This window comes from Mytilus californianus, unplaced genomic scaffold, assembly GCF_021869535.1.
Source record: "Mytilus californianus isolate M0D057914Y unplaced genomic scaffold, xbMytCali1.0.p SCAF_15, whole genome shotgun sequence".
NCBI lineage: Eukaryota > Metazoa > Mollusca > Bivalvia > Mytilida > Mytilidae > Mytilus > Mytilus californianus.
Genome location: NW_026262637.1, coordinates 23435757 through 23453952, shown reverse-complemented (window position 1 = coordinate 23453952; position 18196 = coordinate 23435757). Strand labels below are relative to the sequence as shown.

Below are 18196 nucleotides of genomic sequence, written 5' to 3'. Positions count from 1 at the left end.
TAAGCAATCAATCTACAAGATCAAGTTTACAGAAATATAGTGTTTAAGGCCCATTCACTCCTACAAAATGGCAAATTCAAAATGGTTGGATATAATTAAATATGTCATGAACAAACTTTGTTATAACATTAATTTGTTGATAAAAAGTAAGTTCGGTAAGGGCCATATCTGGCCCTGATTATTAAGTTCAATGTTTCAAGATAAAAAAATGTTTTAAGTTAATAATAAAATGCTCTGCTGGGGCGCATCTTGATATGACTGCAGAGGTCGAACCCTGAACAGTTGGGGCAAGTATGGACACAACATTCAAGCTTGATACAGCACTGAATTTGGATTGTAATTAAATATTTGACACAGCATAGGTTTCTGACACAGAATGAAAGTGGTCTAAGAACTTAAAAATTTTTAATTTACCTATTCAAACCATATCATTATTATTTGTTTTTATATATAAATCAGAAATAACCAATTTAAAATGGTAAATTTTAAAGAAAAAAAAAGGAAAAAAAATCCCCCCCCCCCCCCAATTATTTGAACTATCTTATGATTCATCACCCCCAAACTCAATCCCAGCCTTCCCTTTGTGGTATGGTACCTTGCAGTTCAATTTCAGAGAGATCCATACACTTGAACACAAGTTATTGTCTGGAAACTAGAAAAATGCTTGTTTTTTGGCACCTTTCTGGCCCCAAATTCCTAAATGTTTAGGGCAATTACCCCCAAACTCAAACCCAGCTTTCCCTTTGTGATATGGAACCTTGCAGTACAATTTCATAAAGATCCATACACTTACACACAAGTTATTGTCCTGAAACTAGAAAAATGCTTGTTTTCCTGCCCTTTTATGGCCCCTAATTCCTAAAATTTTGAGGGAATTACCCCCAAAATCAATCCCAACCTTCCCTTTGTGGTATGGTACCTTGCAGTACAATTTCAGAGAGATCCATACACTTGAACACAAGTTATTGCCTGGAAACTAGAAAAATGCTTATTTTTGGCCCCTTATTCCTAAACTTTTTGGGCAATTACCCCCAAACTCAATTCCAGCTTTCCCTTTGTGATATGGAACCTTGTAGTACAATTTCATTAAGATCCATACACTCACACACAAGTTATTGTCATGAAACTAGAAAAATGCCTGTTTTTTGCCCCTTTTTGGCCCCTAATTCCTAAATTTGGAGGCAATTACCCCTAAAATCAATCCCAGCATTCCCTTTGTAATATGGAACCTTGTGGTACAATGTCAGAGAGATCCATACACTTACACACAAGTTATGTCTGGAAGTTACAAAAATGCTTATTTTTGGCCCCTTTTTGGCCCCTTATTCCTTAACTGTTGGTACCATAACCCCCAAAATCAATCCCGCCCTTCCTTTTGTGGTATTGAACCTTATGATAAAATTTCATTGAGATCCATTTACTAAACTTTACTTAAACTAAAGTTAGAGTGCAAAAACTAATGAGTCTTCAAACGACGACGGATGACGACAACGACGACGACGCCACCAATGTCATACCAATATACGACCACAAAATTTTTTTTGCGGTCGTATAAAAAGACATGTGAGAAAGTTAAATAGAACTAATCTGTCAAAGCTTTATTTCAAGGTGTTGATTTTTACATCCAAAAAAGGTCAAAAACGGATTTGTTTGCAAAATTTGACAAATTCAGCTGGAGTTAGTTCAACCAAATAAAGGCCTAGGAAACATAAAACGCAGGCGTCGACAAACTAATTTCAAGTTAGACATGAAAATGTCATAACAAACATTATTTTAAATGATTTTTTTGTTGTTGACGTATGCGCTCTATGATTCCTGACCAATAATCAATGGAAGTTTACCAGTTTTCATTGAAATTTCGTATATAATCAAAATAAGTGCTATTTGTGACATCATGAATAGAACACAAGTACATAAATTTTCAACAAAAAGATATATTTCCTTTCTAGTCACTGTATTAGCTATGATTCATTGTAATATTGGTCAATAAATCCTGATTTTAAATATTAGCTAATAATAGGGGCAATTTTAGGGCCTTATCAAAACCTACTCCTTTAGAGGTATTATTTGGTTTGTAGGCATATAGATTGTTTTAGGGAAAAAATCGCTGAAACAAATGAAATAAAATGCTCCGCTGGGAGCAGCTTGATACGACCACAGAGGTCGAACCTGAACAGTTGGGGCAAGTATGGACACAACATTCAAGCTTGATACAGCTCTGAATTTGGATTGTGATTAAATATTTGACACAGCATAGGTTTCTGACACAGAATGAATGAGGTCTAAGAACTTAAAAAATTTTGATTTACCTATTCAAACCATATCATTATTATTTGCTTTTATATATAAATCAGAAATAACCAACTTGAAATGAAAAATTTTAAAGAAAAAAAAGAGGAAAAAAAGGAAAAAAAAATCCCCTCCCCCCCAAATTTTTGAACCCCCTTATGATTCATCACCCCCAAATTCAATCCCAGCCTTCCCTTTGTGGTATGGTACCTTGCAGTACAATTTCCAAGAGATCCATACACTTGAATACAAGTTATTGTCTGGAAACTAGAAAAATGCTTGTTTTTTGGCCCCTTTTTGGCCCCAAATTCCTAAACGTTTTGAGCAATTACCCCCAAACTCAATTCAAGCTTTCCCTTTGTGATATGGAACCTTGTAGTACAATTTCAGAAAGATTCATACACTTACACACAAGTTATTGTCATGAAACTAGAAAAATGCTTGTTTTTTGCCCCTTTTTGGCCCCTAATTCCTAAAATTTTGAGGCAATTACCCCCAAAATCAATCCCAGCATTTCCTTTCTGATATGAAACCTTGTGGTACAATGTCAGAGAGGTGCATACACTAACACACAAGTTATTGTCTGGAAGTTACAAAATTGCATATTTTTGGCCCCTTATTCCTTAACTGTTGGTACCATAACTCCCAAAATCAATCCCAACCTTCCTTTTGTGATATTGAGCCTTATGGTAAAATTTCATAGTGACCCATTCACTTAAACTGAAGTTATTGTGCGAAAACCAATGTGTCTTCGGACGACGACGATGACAACGTCATACCAATATACGAAATTTTTTGCGGTCGTATAACAAAATGTTAATATATACCAAGACTGTACATCATGATCAAACATCTTTAAAATTCTAAGAACTACTGAATGAGACATCAAAAAGTCATTAAAGCAACGTAAATTTTTTTATGTTCATAACCTCTATAAAGTCTCCAGGAACAACATTCAGAGCTTATTTGCAACTCCTCATCATGCTTAACAAACAAAAAATCACTTAAGGATGTTCACCTCTGAGGAGCCAAAAATTTCTAGAATTAAACTTTTTTACCTAACCTGATTTTTTGGTTTATATGACTGTAAGAAAGTAATTGATGAAGAAAAAGTCATATGATGGTGCACTTATTTTTTTGCTACAGCCATTTGAAAGTAACCCATTTTTAATGATTTTCCCATTTTTCATCAATTTTACCCATTTTTAGGCTATTATCTTGAAAAAAAATCACAGTTTCACAATTAAACTTTTTTTCATACTTTCACTAAAGATGAAGTGGACCAATCTGAATAAATTTAACTTTAAAAAAAAATATACAACAGCTGGTGTTAATATTAAAAGTTTTATAAAATTTTGTTGCTTTTTTGTGCCAAATTAACCATGTTGTCAATTTTGTAAATTTTGGATTTTTCTCTCTTTTTGAGAACAAAAAGCATATTATTTAAACTTCTTTGTTATAAAAGATTGAAAAAATACATATCTAAGAATTTTGAAAAGAAAAAATTGATATGGGATCTACATATTTTTGGTAAAATTATTTCTTTGAACCCCTCACCCATTTTCTCAACATTTTGGCTGATGACACTGACCGGATTGGTTATAAAATTTGAAAATGTTATTACTCAAACACTACTTATTGTAAGTAAACAATTTTTTCACACAGTTTAGTTTAATTATAATATTTTTTACTGTGACTTGACTGTTAGTGTTGCTCTCCACCTATTGCAACTTATTCAAAATTCTGACCAAATTGCAATTTGTTTTATAAAACCAAACTGTTCAACTGGTCAAAAATTTGAACAAACTGCTGTAGAAAACCACAGTCAAGTTGTGAAAGTGCAAGGTGATAAAATAAAGCTTACTTACAATCCTATAAGACTTTAATTCCACTTCAATGTTATTATGAAAAATCAGTCATACAATTTTTCTTTGAAAAGTCTTCTATATTCATAAGAATCAGACATCATTTGAATTAAAACATCTTATATGCAGTAAAATATATGTAAAATCACAATACGTTGTTAATAAGTTTCCATGGGAGATAACCTAAAACATTATCCTTTTGAATATAGAAGACTTTACGAAAGAAAAATTGATTATCTCCCATGGAAACTTATTAACAACGTATTGTGATTTTACATATATTTTACTGCATATAAGATGTTTTAATTCAAATGATGTCTGATTCTTATGAATATAGAAGACTTTTCAAAGAAAAATTGTATGAAAGTTTAGTTTGGACATTTTTATAGCAATTCAAAATTTCTATCCATCACCTTTAGCATGACAATAACAATAAAATTTCTATACAAACTGTAAGACTGATTTTTCATAATAACATTGAAGTGGAATTAAAGTCTTATAGGATTGTAAGTATGCTTTATTTTATCACCTTGTACTTTCATGACTTGACTGTGGTTTTCTACAGCAGTTTGTTCAAATTTCTGACCAGTAAATGAACAGTTTGGGTTTATAAAACAAATTGCAATTTGGTCAGAATTTTGAATAAGTTGCAATAGGTGGAGAACAACACTAACAGTCAAGTCACAGTAAATTCATTGATATTTTCCACTTGTTTTACATGTTTTGGAAAAAATTCCCAAACGAGATTTCAATGAGACTAAAACATCAGAAAAATACATCCTTAAATATCTGCCAGCAAAGCAAAACATTGTGAACACAACATCAATTTTCATGATATTTTCCATGTCTTAGGCATACATTTTTCTTAATGTAAGTAATCTTCAACGAAATGCAATCTCCGTTCAGAAATATACATATACACCTATATACAAAATGTCAATAGTCCATTCAGGAGGGTGCAAGGCAACATACACTTTAAGAAAATGAGATGTCCCAATGTTCATTCAACTGCCTAAGAAATACCATACCTGTCAACTCACCCGTATCCTGCAGGTGTGACCCGAGATTTTCACAACTCTGAGGGTTCACCCCGGATACCCGCTGGGTCGTTAAATAACCCGGGAATTCCGAAAATGACATGTTTTCAATACTTTTCACCCGGATTCTTAAGCTTTCAGACTGATTTCATAAGTGATTTTCCTTTGAAATACCGGCAAATTCGTTATTCTTCCTGGACAAGAAGTTCAAATAGCTGTGTAAACTCAATTAAGAGACCCATTTTAGTGCATGGCTTCACTTGACAGCTTTGGTGTCAAACACACTGTTAATTAACACCAATTACCTTAGGCTAGCTTTAGGTCGTAAATAATTTGTGTATTTCAAAGTTGTTTCACAAAAAATTTGAGTTACTTCCCCTTTTTGTCACATTTCAAAATATACTCCTTAAATTTATGTTTATTTTTGTAAAAAAGATGAAATCTAAAACAAATTGAATGCAAATATGTATTACATTATTACTTTTCATTATTTTTCTACCTTAGTACAATAAGAAAATAAATAGTTGAAAATTATTTTTTTCATCTCTACTTCCTTTAAATGTTTAACTTTTTTTTATACTCTAATGTTGACCATACGAGGGCTGCATAGCCAGTCAAGGTTGTTAAAAACTCCCCATCATCATTATACTCTACCATCAACCAATCTTTAAAGATTTTATAAAACTGTACAGATAGATGCACACTAACTGTCTTGTGACTGGTGAACTGATTATAATACAAGAAAGTGGGGTTATAACTTTGCTTGTATTGTTAAAAGTATTTATGAAACAACAATATATCAAAATCATAAATGCATTGCAACAATAATAGTTTTTAATTATTTTCAGTTAATACTTAACCATTGGAGATCATTGGAACATGTTTTGGATACTGTTTGTTTTAAAATATAAAAAAAAATGTCCCCTAAATACTTAAATTCAGCTTGAAAAAAGTTTGTTTGCGTTATGACCTGAGATTTTATTCTTCAATGCAGGTCATGACCTGCATTTTCATTTTCATAGGTTGACAGGTATGAAATACCATTGATCTATAACAAATGGTTCCCCTTATAGTGAGTGACTTAATCACAAACTTTATTAACGGTTGATGCTGCCATCCCCTGAAACAACCTACATGTACCTAAGTCTCACCTCAGCAACTTCTTTGAAACTTTACTTAATATGTACAGTATGTATAGTATACTTGTAAGTATATTAACAAAGCTGAAAAAAACTTGTTTGTACATCTTCATTCTACAATAAGATCAATGTCTGTAAGTGTTACCATAAAATTCCACTCAAGTACAATTTCCATAAATAACTGGTGAAGGCTTGAATTCCAAAAAATAGGAAGGCCCTAAATTCCAAATAAAAATGTGCTCCGCCTGAAGTAGCTAGATAAGACCGCAGAGGTCAAACTCTGAACAGTTGGGGCAAGTATGGACAAAATATTCAAGCTTGATACAGCTCTGAATTTAGATAGAGATTAAATATTTGACACATTATAGATTTCTGACACAGAATAAATGTGGTCAGATAACTTAAAAATTTGAAATGGGACATTTAATCTACTTAATGGTCCAATATCCAAAATCTAGTTCCATGGTTAGATTCAGCATATAAAAAAATAAATGTGGATAGTGTCCACATGTGGACACAGATGATGCTCCCGCTTGCATATCATATAGTTATAAAGGGACATAACTGTGGTTAGAGGTCAAACTCTGAACAGTTGGGGCAAGTATGGACAAAATATTCAAGCTTGATACAGCTCTGAATTTAGATAGAGATTAAATATTTGACACATTATAGATTTCTGACACAGAATAAATGTGGTCAGAAAACTTAAAAATTTGAAATGGGACATTTAATCTACTTAATGGTCCAATATCCAAAATCTAGTTCCATGGTTAGATTCAGCATATAAAAAAATAAATGTGGATAGTGTCCACATGTGGACACAGATGATGCTCCCGCTTGCATATCATATAGTTATAAAGGGACATAACTGAAGAACGGTAAAAGTGACGCTACCCAAATTTGAACTTGATCTGAGTTTTGTGGTAATAAGCATTGTGTGTAAGTCTCATAATATTTGGTTGAGGCTAACTAAAGTAGAGAACAGAAACTAAAAATTCAGCATTTTTTCTATTTGTTAACACGCATAACTCTAGAACGGTTGTGTATAAGTTTTATAACATTTGGTTGAGACAAACTAAAGTTAGAGAATGGAACATAAAATTCAGCAATTTTTATGTTTATAAAGGGACATAACTCAAGAATGGTAAAAGTGTTGCCATCAAATTTCGTACTTAATCTGTATTATGTAGTAATAAGCATTGTGTATAAGTTTCATAACATTTGGTTGAGGCAAACTAAAGTTAGAAAACGGAAACAAAAATTTTTTACTTGATCTTAGTTTTGTGGTAATGAATATTGTGTATAGGTTTCTTAATGTTTGGTTGGGGCAAACTTAAGTTACAGAATGGAAACTAAAAATTGTGCAATCTTTCGATTTATAAAGGGGCATAACTCAATAATGATTAAAGTGACACTATCCAAATTCAACTTGATCCGTGTTTTATCAGTGGAAGTCAAAATTAAACATTGCATTGTTTAAAGCATTGATTGTAGTTGATTCAACTATAATCATGGACAAAGGAAGATAACTCCAATTTTAATAAAATTACTTGATATTTAGAAGAAAATAAAAATTTTGCAATTTTTCCATTTCTAAAGGGGCATAACTCTAGAATGATTAAAGTGACGCCACCAAAATTCAAACTTGATCTGTGTTTTGTGGTAATAAGCATTGTGTATAAGTTTCATAACATTTGGTTGAGGCAAACTAAAGTTAGAGAACGGAAACCAATTTTGGGACATATGTACATACAGACTACGTACGTACGTTCGTACGTACGTACAGACAGACAAGGGCATAAAAAAACATGATTTCAAACAAAGTTAAGATGTGGACCCTTTTGGCCTTAAAATGGACTAATTTGAAAACAGGGCCCAAAATTAATAAAATGCTCCGCTGGGGCGCAGCTTGATACGACCGCAGAGGTCGAACCCTGAACAGTTGGGGCAAGTATGGACACAACATTCAAGCTTGATACAGCACTGAATTTGGATTGTAATTAAATATTTGACACAGCATAGGTTTCTGACACAGAATGAAAGTGGTCTAAGAACTTAAAATTTTTTAATTTACCTATTCAAACCATATCATTATTATTTGCTTTTATATATAAATCAGAAATGACCAATTTAAAATGGAAAATTTTAAAGAAAAAAAAGGAAAAAATCCCCCCCCCAAATTTCTATACAAACTGTAAGACTGATTTTTGTCGAGCCTTCGACTTTTGTCGAAAAAGCGAGACATAGCGATCCTACATTCCGTCGGCGTCGTCGTCGTCGTCGGCGGCGGCGGCGTCCACAAATATTCACTCTGTGGTTAAAGTTTTTGAAATTTTAATAACTTTCTTAAACTATCCTGGATTTCTACCAAACTTGGACAGAAGCTTGTTTATGATCATAAGATAATATTCAAAAGTAAATTTTGTAAAAAAAAAAATTCCATTTTTTCCGTATTTTACTTATAAATGGACTTAGTTTTTCTGCCAAGAAACATTACATTCACTCTGTGGTTAAAGTTTTTGAAATTTTAATAACTTTCTTAAACTATCCTGGATTTCTACCAAACTTGGAAAGAAGCTTGTTTATGATCAAAAGATAGTATCCAGAAGTAAATTTTGTAAAAAAAAAATTCCATTTTTTCTGTATTTTACTTATAAATGGACTTAGTTTTTCTGCCATGAAACATTACATTCACTCTGTGGTTAAAGTTTTTGAAATTTTAATAACTTTCTTAAACTATCCTGGATTTCTACCAAACTTGGAAAGAACCTTGTTTATGATCAAAAGATAGTATCCAGAAGTAAATTTTGTAAAAAAGTAAAAAATAAATTCCATTTTTTCCGTATTTTACTTGTAAATGGACTTAGTTTTTCTTCCAGTTAACATTACATACAGTCTGCACTTTAAGTTTTTAAAACATTTATTAGATTGATAAACTATCCTGGATTTTTACTAAACTTGGACAGAAGCTACTTACAATAAAAAGATAGTATAGAGAGGAATATTTTTATTAATTTTTTTCCTCATTTTTGTTGAGCCTGCGATTAACAGCAAAAGTAGGCGAGACACTGGGTTCCGCGGAACCCTTACAAATTTTTCATAATAACATTGAAGTAGAATTAAAGTCTTATAGGATTGTAAGTATGCTTTATTTTATCACCTTGCACTTTCACGACTTGACTGTGGTTTTCTACAGCAGTTTGTTCAAATTTCTGACCAGTAAATGAACAGTTTGGGTTTATAAAACAAATTGCAATTTGGTCAGAATTTTGAATAAGTTGCAATAGGTGGAGAACAACACTAACAGTCAAGTCACAGTAAATTCATTGATATTTTCCACTTGTTTTACATGTTTTGGAAAAAATTCCCAAACGAGATTTCAATGAGACTAAAACATCAGAAAAATACATCCTTAAATATCTGCCAGCAAAGCAAAACATTGTGAACACAACATCAATTTTCATGATATTTTCCATGTCTTAGGCATACATTTTTCTTAATGTAAGTAATCTTCAACGAAATGCAATCTCCATTCAGAAATATACATATACACCTATATACAAAATGTCAATAGTCCATTCAGGAGGGTGCAAGGCAACATACACTTTAAGAAAATGAGATGTCCCAATGTTCATTCAACTGCCTAAGAAATACCATACCTGTCAACTCACCCGTATCCTGCAGGTGTGACCCGAGATTTTCACAACTCTGAGGGTTCACCCCGGATACCCGCTGGGTCGTTAAATAACCCGGGAATTCCGAAAATGACATGTTTTCAATACTTTTCACCCGGATTCTTAAGCTTTCAGACTGATTTCATAAGTGATTTTCCTTTGAAATACCGGCAAATTCGTTATTCTTCCTGGACAAGAAGTTCAAATAGCTGTGTAAACTCAATTAAGAGACCCATTTTAGTGCATGGCTTCACTTGACAGCTTTGGTGTCAAACACACTGTTAATTAACACCAATTACCTTAGGCTAGCTTTAGGTCGTAAATAATTTGTGTATTTCAAAGTTGTTTCACAAAAAATTTGAGTTACTTCCCCTTTTTGTCACATTTCAAAATATACTCCTTAAATTTATGTTTATTTTTGTAAAAAAGATGAAATCTAAAACAAATTGAATGCAAATATGTATTACATTATTACTTTTCATTATTTTTCTACCTTAGTACAATAAGAAAATAAATAGTTGAAAATTATTTTTTTCATCTCTACTTCCTTTAAATGTTTAACTTTTTTTTATACTCTAATGTTGACCATACGAGGGCTGCATAGCCAGTCAAGGTTGTTAAAAACTCCCCATCATCATTATACTCTACCATCAACCAATCTTTAAAGATTTTATAAAACTGTACAGATAGATGCACACTAACTGTCTTGTGACTGGTGAACTGATTATAATACAAGAAAGTGGGGTTATAACTTTGCTTGTATTGTTAAAAGTATTTATGAAACAACAATATATCAAAATCATAAATGCATTGCAACAATAATAGTTTTTAATTATTTTCAGTTAATACTTAACCATTGGAGATCATTGGAACATGTTTTGGATACTGTTTGTTTTAAAATATAAAAAAAAATGTCCCCTAAATACTTAAATTCAGCTTGAAAAAAGTTTGTTTGCGTTATGACCTGAGATTTTATTCTTCAATGCAGGTCATGACCTGCATTTTCATTTTCATAGGTTGACAGGTATGAAATACCATTGATCTATAACAAATGGTTCCCCTTATAGTGAGTGACTTAATCACAAACTTTATTAACGGTTGATGCTGCCATCCCCTGAAACAACCTACATGTACCTAAGTCTCACCTCAGCAACTTCTTTGAAACTTTACTTAATATGTACAGTATGTATAGTATACTTGTAAGTATATTAACAAAGCTGAAAAAAACTTGTTTGTACATCTTCATTCTACAATAAGATCAATGTCTGTAAGTGTTACCATAAAATTCCACTCAAGTACAATTTCCATAAATAACTGGTGAAGGCTTGAATTCCAAAAAATAGGAAGGCCCTAAATTCCAAATAAAAATGTGCTCCGCCTGAAGTAGCTAGATAAGACCGCAGAGGTCAAACTCTGAACAGTTGGGGCAAGTATGGACAAAATATTCAAGCTTGATACAGCTCTGAATTTAGATAGAGATTAAATATTTGACACATTATAGATTTCTGACACAGAATAAATGTGGTCAGATAACTTAAAAATTTGAAATGGGACATTTAATCTACTTAATAGTCCAATATCCAAAATCTAGTTCCATGGTTAGATTCAGCATATAAAAAAATAAATGTGGATAGTGTCCACATGTGGACACAGATGATGCTCCCGCTTGCATATCATATAGTTATAAAGGGACATAACTGTGGTTAGAGGTCAAACTCTGAACAGTTGGGGCAAGTATGGACAAAATATTCAAGCTTGATACAGCTCTGAATTTAGATAGAGATTAAATATTTGACACATTATAGATTTCTGACACAGAATAAATGTGGTCAGATAACTTAAAAATTTGAAATGGGACATTTAATCTACTTAATGGTCCAATATCCAAAATCTAGTTCCATGGTTAGATTCAGCATATAAAAAAATAAATGTGGATAGTGTCCACATGTGGACACAGATGATGCTCCCGCTTGCATATCATATAGTTATAAAGGGACATAACTGAAGAACGGTAAAAGTGACGCTACCCAAATTTGAACTTGATCTGAGTTTTGTGGTAATAAGCATTGTGTGTAAGTCTCATAATATTTGGTTGAGGCTAACTAAAGTAGAGAACAGAAACTAAAAATTCAGCATTTTTTCTATTTGTTAACACGCATAACTCTAGAACGGTTGTGTATAAGTTTTATAACATTTGGTTGAGACAAACTAAAGTTAGAGAATGGAACATAAAATTCAGCAATTTTTATGTTTATAAAGGGACATAACTCAAGAATGGTAAAAGTGTTGCCATCAAATTTCGTACTTAATCTGTATTATGTAGTAATAAGCATTGTGTATAAGTTTCATAACATTTGGTTGAGGCAAACTAAAGTTAGAAAACGGAAACAAAAAATTTTTACTTGATCTTAGTTTTGTGGTAATGAATATTGTGTATAGGTTTCTTAATGTTTGGTTGGGGCAAACTTAAGTTACAGAATGGAAACTAAAAATTGTGCAATCTTTCGATTTATAAAGGGGCATAACTCAATAATGATTAAAGTGACACTACCCAAATTCAACTTGATCCGTGTTTTATCAGTGGAAGTCAAAATTAAACATTGCATTGTTTAAAGCATTGATTGTAGTTGATTCAACTATAATCATGGACAAAGGAAGATAACTCCAATTTTAATAAAATTACTTGATATTTAGAAGAAAATAAAAATTTTGCAATTTTTCCATTTCTAAAGGGGCATAACTCTAGAATGATTAAAGTGACGCCACCAAAATTCAAACTTGATCTGTGTTTTGTGGTAATAAGCATTGTGTATAAGTTTCATAACATTTGGTTGAGGCAAACTAAAGTTAGAGAACGGAAACCAATTTTGGGACATATGTACATACAGACTACGTACGTACGTTCGTACGTACGTACAGACAGACAAGGGCATAAAAAAACATGATTTCAAACAAAGTTAAGATGTGGACCCTTTTGGCCTTAAAATGGACTAATTTGAAAACAGGGCCCAAAATTAATAAAATGCTCCGCTGGGGCGCAGCTTGATACGACCGCAGAGGTCGAACCCTGAACATTTGGGGCAAGTATGGACACAACATTCAAGCTTGATACAGCACTGAATTTGGATTGTAATTAAATATTTGACACAGCATAGGTTTCTGACACAGAATGAAAGTGGTCTAAGAACTTAAAATTTTTTAATTTACCTATTCAAACCATATCATTATTATTTGCTTTTATATATAAATCAGAAATGACCAATTTAAAATGGAAAATTTTAAAGAAAAAAAAGGAAAAAATCCCCCCCCCCAAATTTTTTGAACCCCCTTATGATTCATCACCCCCAAACTCAATCCCAGCTTTCCCTTTGTGGTATGTTACCTTGCAGTACAATTTCAGAGAGATCCATACACTTGAACACAAGTTATTGTCTGGAAACTAGTAAAATGCTTGTTTTTTGGCCCCTTTTTGGCCCCAAATTCCTAAACTTTTTGGGCAATTACCCCCAAACTCAAACCCAGCTTTCCCTTTGTGATATGGTACCTTGCAGTACAATTTCATAAAGATCCATACACTTACACACAAGTTATTGTCCTGAAACAAGAAAAATGCTTGTTTTTTGGCCCCTTTTTGGCCCCAAATTCCTAAACTTTTTGGGCAATTATCCCCAAACTCAAACCCAGCTTTCCCTTTGTGATATGGTACCTTGCAGTACAATTTCATAAAGATCCATACACTTACACACAAGTTATTGTCCTGAAAGTAGAAAAATGCTTGTTTTTTTGCCCTTTTATGGCCCCTAATTACTAAAATTTTGAGGGAATTACCCTCAAAATCAATCCCAGCTTTCCCTTTGTGGTATGGTACCTTGCAGTACAATTTCAGAGAGATCAATGCACTTGAACACAAGTTATTGTCTGGAAACTAGAAAAATGCTTATTTTTGGCCCCTTTTTGGCCCCTTATTCCTAAACTTTTTGGGCAATTACCCCCAAACTCAATTTTAGCTTTCCCTTTGTGATATGGAACCTTGTAGTACAATTTCATAAAGATCCATACACTTACACACAAGTTATTGTCGTGAAACTAGAAAAATGCTTGTTTTTTGCCCCTTTTTGGCCCCTAATTCCTAAAATTTGGAGGCAATTACCCCCAAAATCAATCCCAGCATTCCCTTTGTTATATGGAACCTTGTGATACAATGTCAGAGAGATCCATACACTAACACACAAGTTATTGTCATGAAACTAGAAAAATGCTTGTACTTTGCCCCTTTTTGGCCCCTAGTTCCTAAAATTTGGAGGCAATTACCCCCAAAATTAATCCCAGCATTCCCTTTGTGATATGGAACCTTGTGTTACAATGTCAGAGAGATCCATACACTTACACACAAGTTATGTCTGGAAGTTACAATAAAATGCTTCGCTGGGGCGCAGCTTGATACGACCGCAGAGGTCGAACCCTGAACAGTTGGGGCAAGTATGGACATAACATTCAAGCTTGATACAGCTCTGAATTTGGATTGTTATTAAATATTTGACACAGCATAGGTTTCTGACACAGAAAGAATGTGGTCTAAGAACTTGAATTTTTTTAATTTACCTATTATGGTCCAATGTCCAAAATCAAAATACATGGTTAGATTCAGCATATCAAAGAACCCCATATATTCAATTTTTGTTAAAATCAAACAAAGTTTAATTTTGGACCCCAACTTGGACCAACTTGAAAACTGGTCCCATAATCAAAAATCTAAACACATGTTTAGATTCAGCATATCAAAGAACCCCAAGAATTCAATTTTTGCTAAAATCAAACTATGTTTAATTTTGGACCCTTTGGACCTTAATGTAGACCAATTTAAAAAAAACGGGACTTAAAATTAAAAATCTAAATACACGGTTAGATTTGGAATATCAAAGAACCCCAATAATTCAATTTTTGATGAAATCAAACAAAGTTTAATTTTGGACCCTTTTGACCTCAATATGAACCAATTTGATAGCGGGGCCCACAAATAAAAAATCTAAATTCATGGTTAGATTCAGCATATCAAAGAACCCCATATATTCAATTTTTGTTAAAATCAAAAAAAGTTTAATTTTGGACCCCAACTTGGACCAACTTGAAAACTGGGCCCATAATCAAAAATCTAAACACATGTTTAGATTCAGCATATCAAAGAACCCCAAGAATTCAATTTTTGTTAAAATCAAACTAGGTTTCATTTTGGACCCTTTGGACCTCAATGAAGACCAATTTAAAAAAAACAGGACCCAAATTAAAAATCTAAAAACACGGTTAGATTTGGCATATCAAAGAACCCCAATAATTCAATTTTTGATGAAATCAAACAAAGTTTAATTTTGGACCCCAATTTGGACCAACTTGAAAACTGGGCCCATAATCAAAAATCTAAATACATGTTTAGATTCAGCATATCAAAGAACCCCATATATTCAATTTTTGTTGAAATCAAACAAAGTTTAAATACTGGACCCTATCTTGGACCAACTTGAAAACTGGGCCCATAATCAAAAATCTAAACACATGTTTAGATTCAGCATATCAAAGAACCCCAAGAATTCAATTTTTGTTAAAATCAAACTAAGTTTCATTTTGGACCCTTTGGACCTTAATGTAGACCAATTTAAAAAACAGGACCCAAAATTAAAAATTTAAATACACGGTTAGATTTGGAATATCAAAGAACCCTAATAATTCAATTTTAGATGAAATCAAACAAAGTTTAATTTTGGACCCTTTTGACCTCAATATGAACCAATTTGATAACGGGGTCCACAAATAAAAAATCTAAATACATGGTTAGATTCAGCATATCAAAGAACCTCATATATTCAATTTTTGTTGAAATCAAACAAAGTTTAATTTTGGACCCCAATTTGGACCAACTTGAAAACTGGGCCAAAAATCAAAAATCTAAATACATGTTTAGATTCAGCATATCAAAGAACCTCATATATTCAATTTTTGCTAAAATCAAACAAAGTTTAATTTTGGACCCTTTGGACCTTAATGTAGACCAATTTGAAAACTGGACCCAAAATAAAAAATCTAAATACACTGTTAGATTCGGCATAACAAATAAATAAATGTGATCAAAGATTTTACAAATCTAATGCGCCATACTGTGCAATTAAAGATTACTTCTTGAAATTTTTCAATATTTGAAATTTGAAAAAAAAATAATATTTGAAGAATAATTCTTTTTAATTTCTGAAATCTGAAATGAGAAAAAATTGACCCCCCACAATTTCTTTTTATCCCCCCCCCTTTTTTCCCCCAAAAAATTCTTTCCCTCAAGATATGGTCAAAATCTCAATTCAAATTTCCAATGGAGTTGGCAACCATAATTACTCATTTAAATTTACCATAGTGCTAACTTAATCTATTTTATAATAGAATTAAAAATATAGTTTCAAATCTTTCATATGGATTTTTTTGTAAAAAAAAAGATGCAACATTTGCAGATATTTTCACTGGTCTTCCTTTATAAATATGCATTTCTTTAAACATAATTTAAAAGCAGTGTAAGGGAAGTAACCAAAACGTTGTATTTGGATTACCTCCCTTACACTGTTTTAAATTATCTTTATTGTTCATTAACCATTACTTTATACATAATTTAAAAGCAGTGTAAGGGAGATAATTTCAATGATGTATTTGATTTATCTCCCTTACACTGCTTTAAATTATGTTTTGTACTAAAGTATTTGTCCATTAACCAGGACAACCTTGTTTTTCCCCCTTTTTTGCCCCTAATTCCTAAACGGTTTGAGCCATAACCCCCCAAAGCAAATCCTAACCATCCCTTTGTGGTATGGAAACTTGTAGTATAATTTCAGAGAGATCCATACACCGTTCCACAGTTATTGTCTGGAAACTAAAAAAATGCTTATTTTTGGCCCCTTTTTGGCCCCTTTTTGGCCCCTAATTCCTTAACTGTTGGTACCATAACCCCCAAAATCAATCCCAACCTTCCTTTTGTGGTATTAAACCTTATGGTCAAATTTCAAAAAGATCCATTCACTTAAACTAAAGTTAGAGTGCGAAAACCAATGTGTATTCGGACGACGACGCCGGACGACGACGACGACGACGCCGGACGACGACGACGACGACGCCAACGTCATACCAATATACGACCACAAAATTTGTTTGCGGTCGTATAAAAATGCTTATTTTTGGCCCCTTTTTGGCCCCTAATTCCTTAACTGTTGGTACCATAACCCCCAAAATCAATCCCCACTTTCCTTTTGTGGTATTGAACCTTATGGTAAAATTTCATTGAGATCCATTCACTTAAACTAAAGTTAGAGTGCGAAAACTTATGTGTCTTCGGACGACGACGACGACGACGCCAACGTCATACCAATATACGACCACAAAAATTTTTTTGCGGTCGTATAAAATAAAATTGGTTTCTAACCATAAAAGCCCATTTAAATACATCATAAGGTATTAAAATAGAAAGTGACATCATAGTCACAGCTAAAAATAAACAAAAATCCTTAATCAGCAACATTTAAAGTAATATCTAAAAATAAAATTCCTTTGTAACCATAAAAGCCCATTTAAATACATCATAAAGATATTAAAATAGAAAATGACATCATAGTCATGCCTAAACATAGCAAAAAACCCTTAATCAGCATCATTTAACAGTAATATCTAAAAATGGAAATTACATAATAAAGGTATTAAAATAGAAAATGACATCATAGTCATGGCTAAAAATAAACAAAATCCTTAATCAGCAACATTTTACAGTAATATCTAAAAATAAAATTCCTTTGTAACCATAAAAGCCCATTTAAATACATCATGACAGATATTAAAATAGAAAATGACATCATAGTCATGGCTAAACATAGCAAAAACCTTAATCAGCATCATTTAACAGTAATATCTAAAAATAAAAATTTCTTTGCAACCATAAAAGTAAAATAGAAAATGACATCATAATCATAGCTAAAAATAAACAAAAATTTTTTTTATTACCAAATTTTAAATGGAGTTTATTAAACTAAAACAATAAATTTGCAACCATAAAACCCCATTTAAACACATCATAAAAGTATTAAATAATTCAACTACATCATAAGGCTATAAAAATAGAAAATGACTTCATAGTCAAGGCTAAAGGTAAACAAAAAACCTTCATCAGCAAA

At 32.3% G+C, this 18196-nt stretch overlaps 1 protein-coding gene and 1 long non-coding RNA gene across 4 annotated transcripts in view; one reads left to right on the top strand and one right to left on the bottom strand.

The window, feature by feature from the left end:
* LOC127725697 (mitochondrial tRNA methylthiotransferase CDK5RAP1-like) overlaps positions 1–18196 on the bottom strand; it is an 88896-nt gene that overhangs the window by 32689 nt on the left and 38011 nt on the right. The gene's annotated exons all lie outside the window — the stretch shown is intronic.
* Positions 192–14251, top strand: LOC127725708 (uncharacterized). Its single transcript, XR_007993114.1, has 2 exons — positions 192–362; positions 13160–14251. It is a non-coding gene; the product is annotated as an uncharacterized LOC127725708 (long non-coding RNA).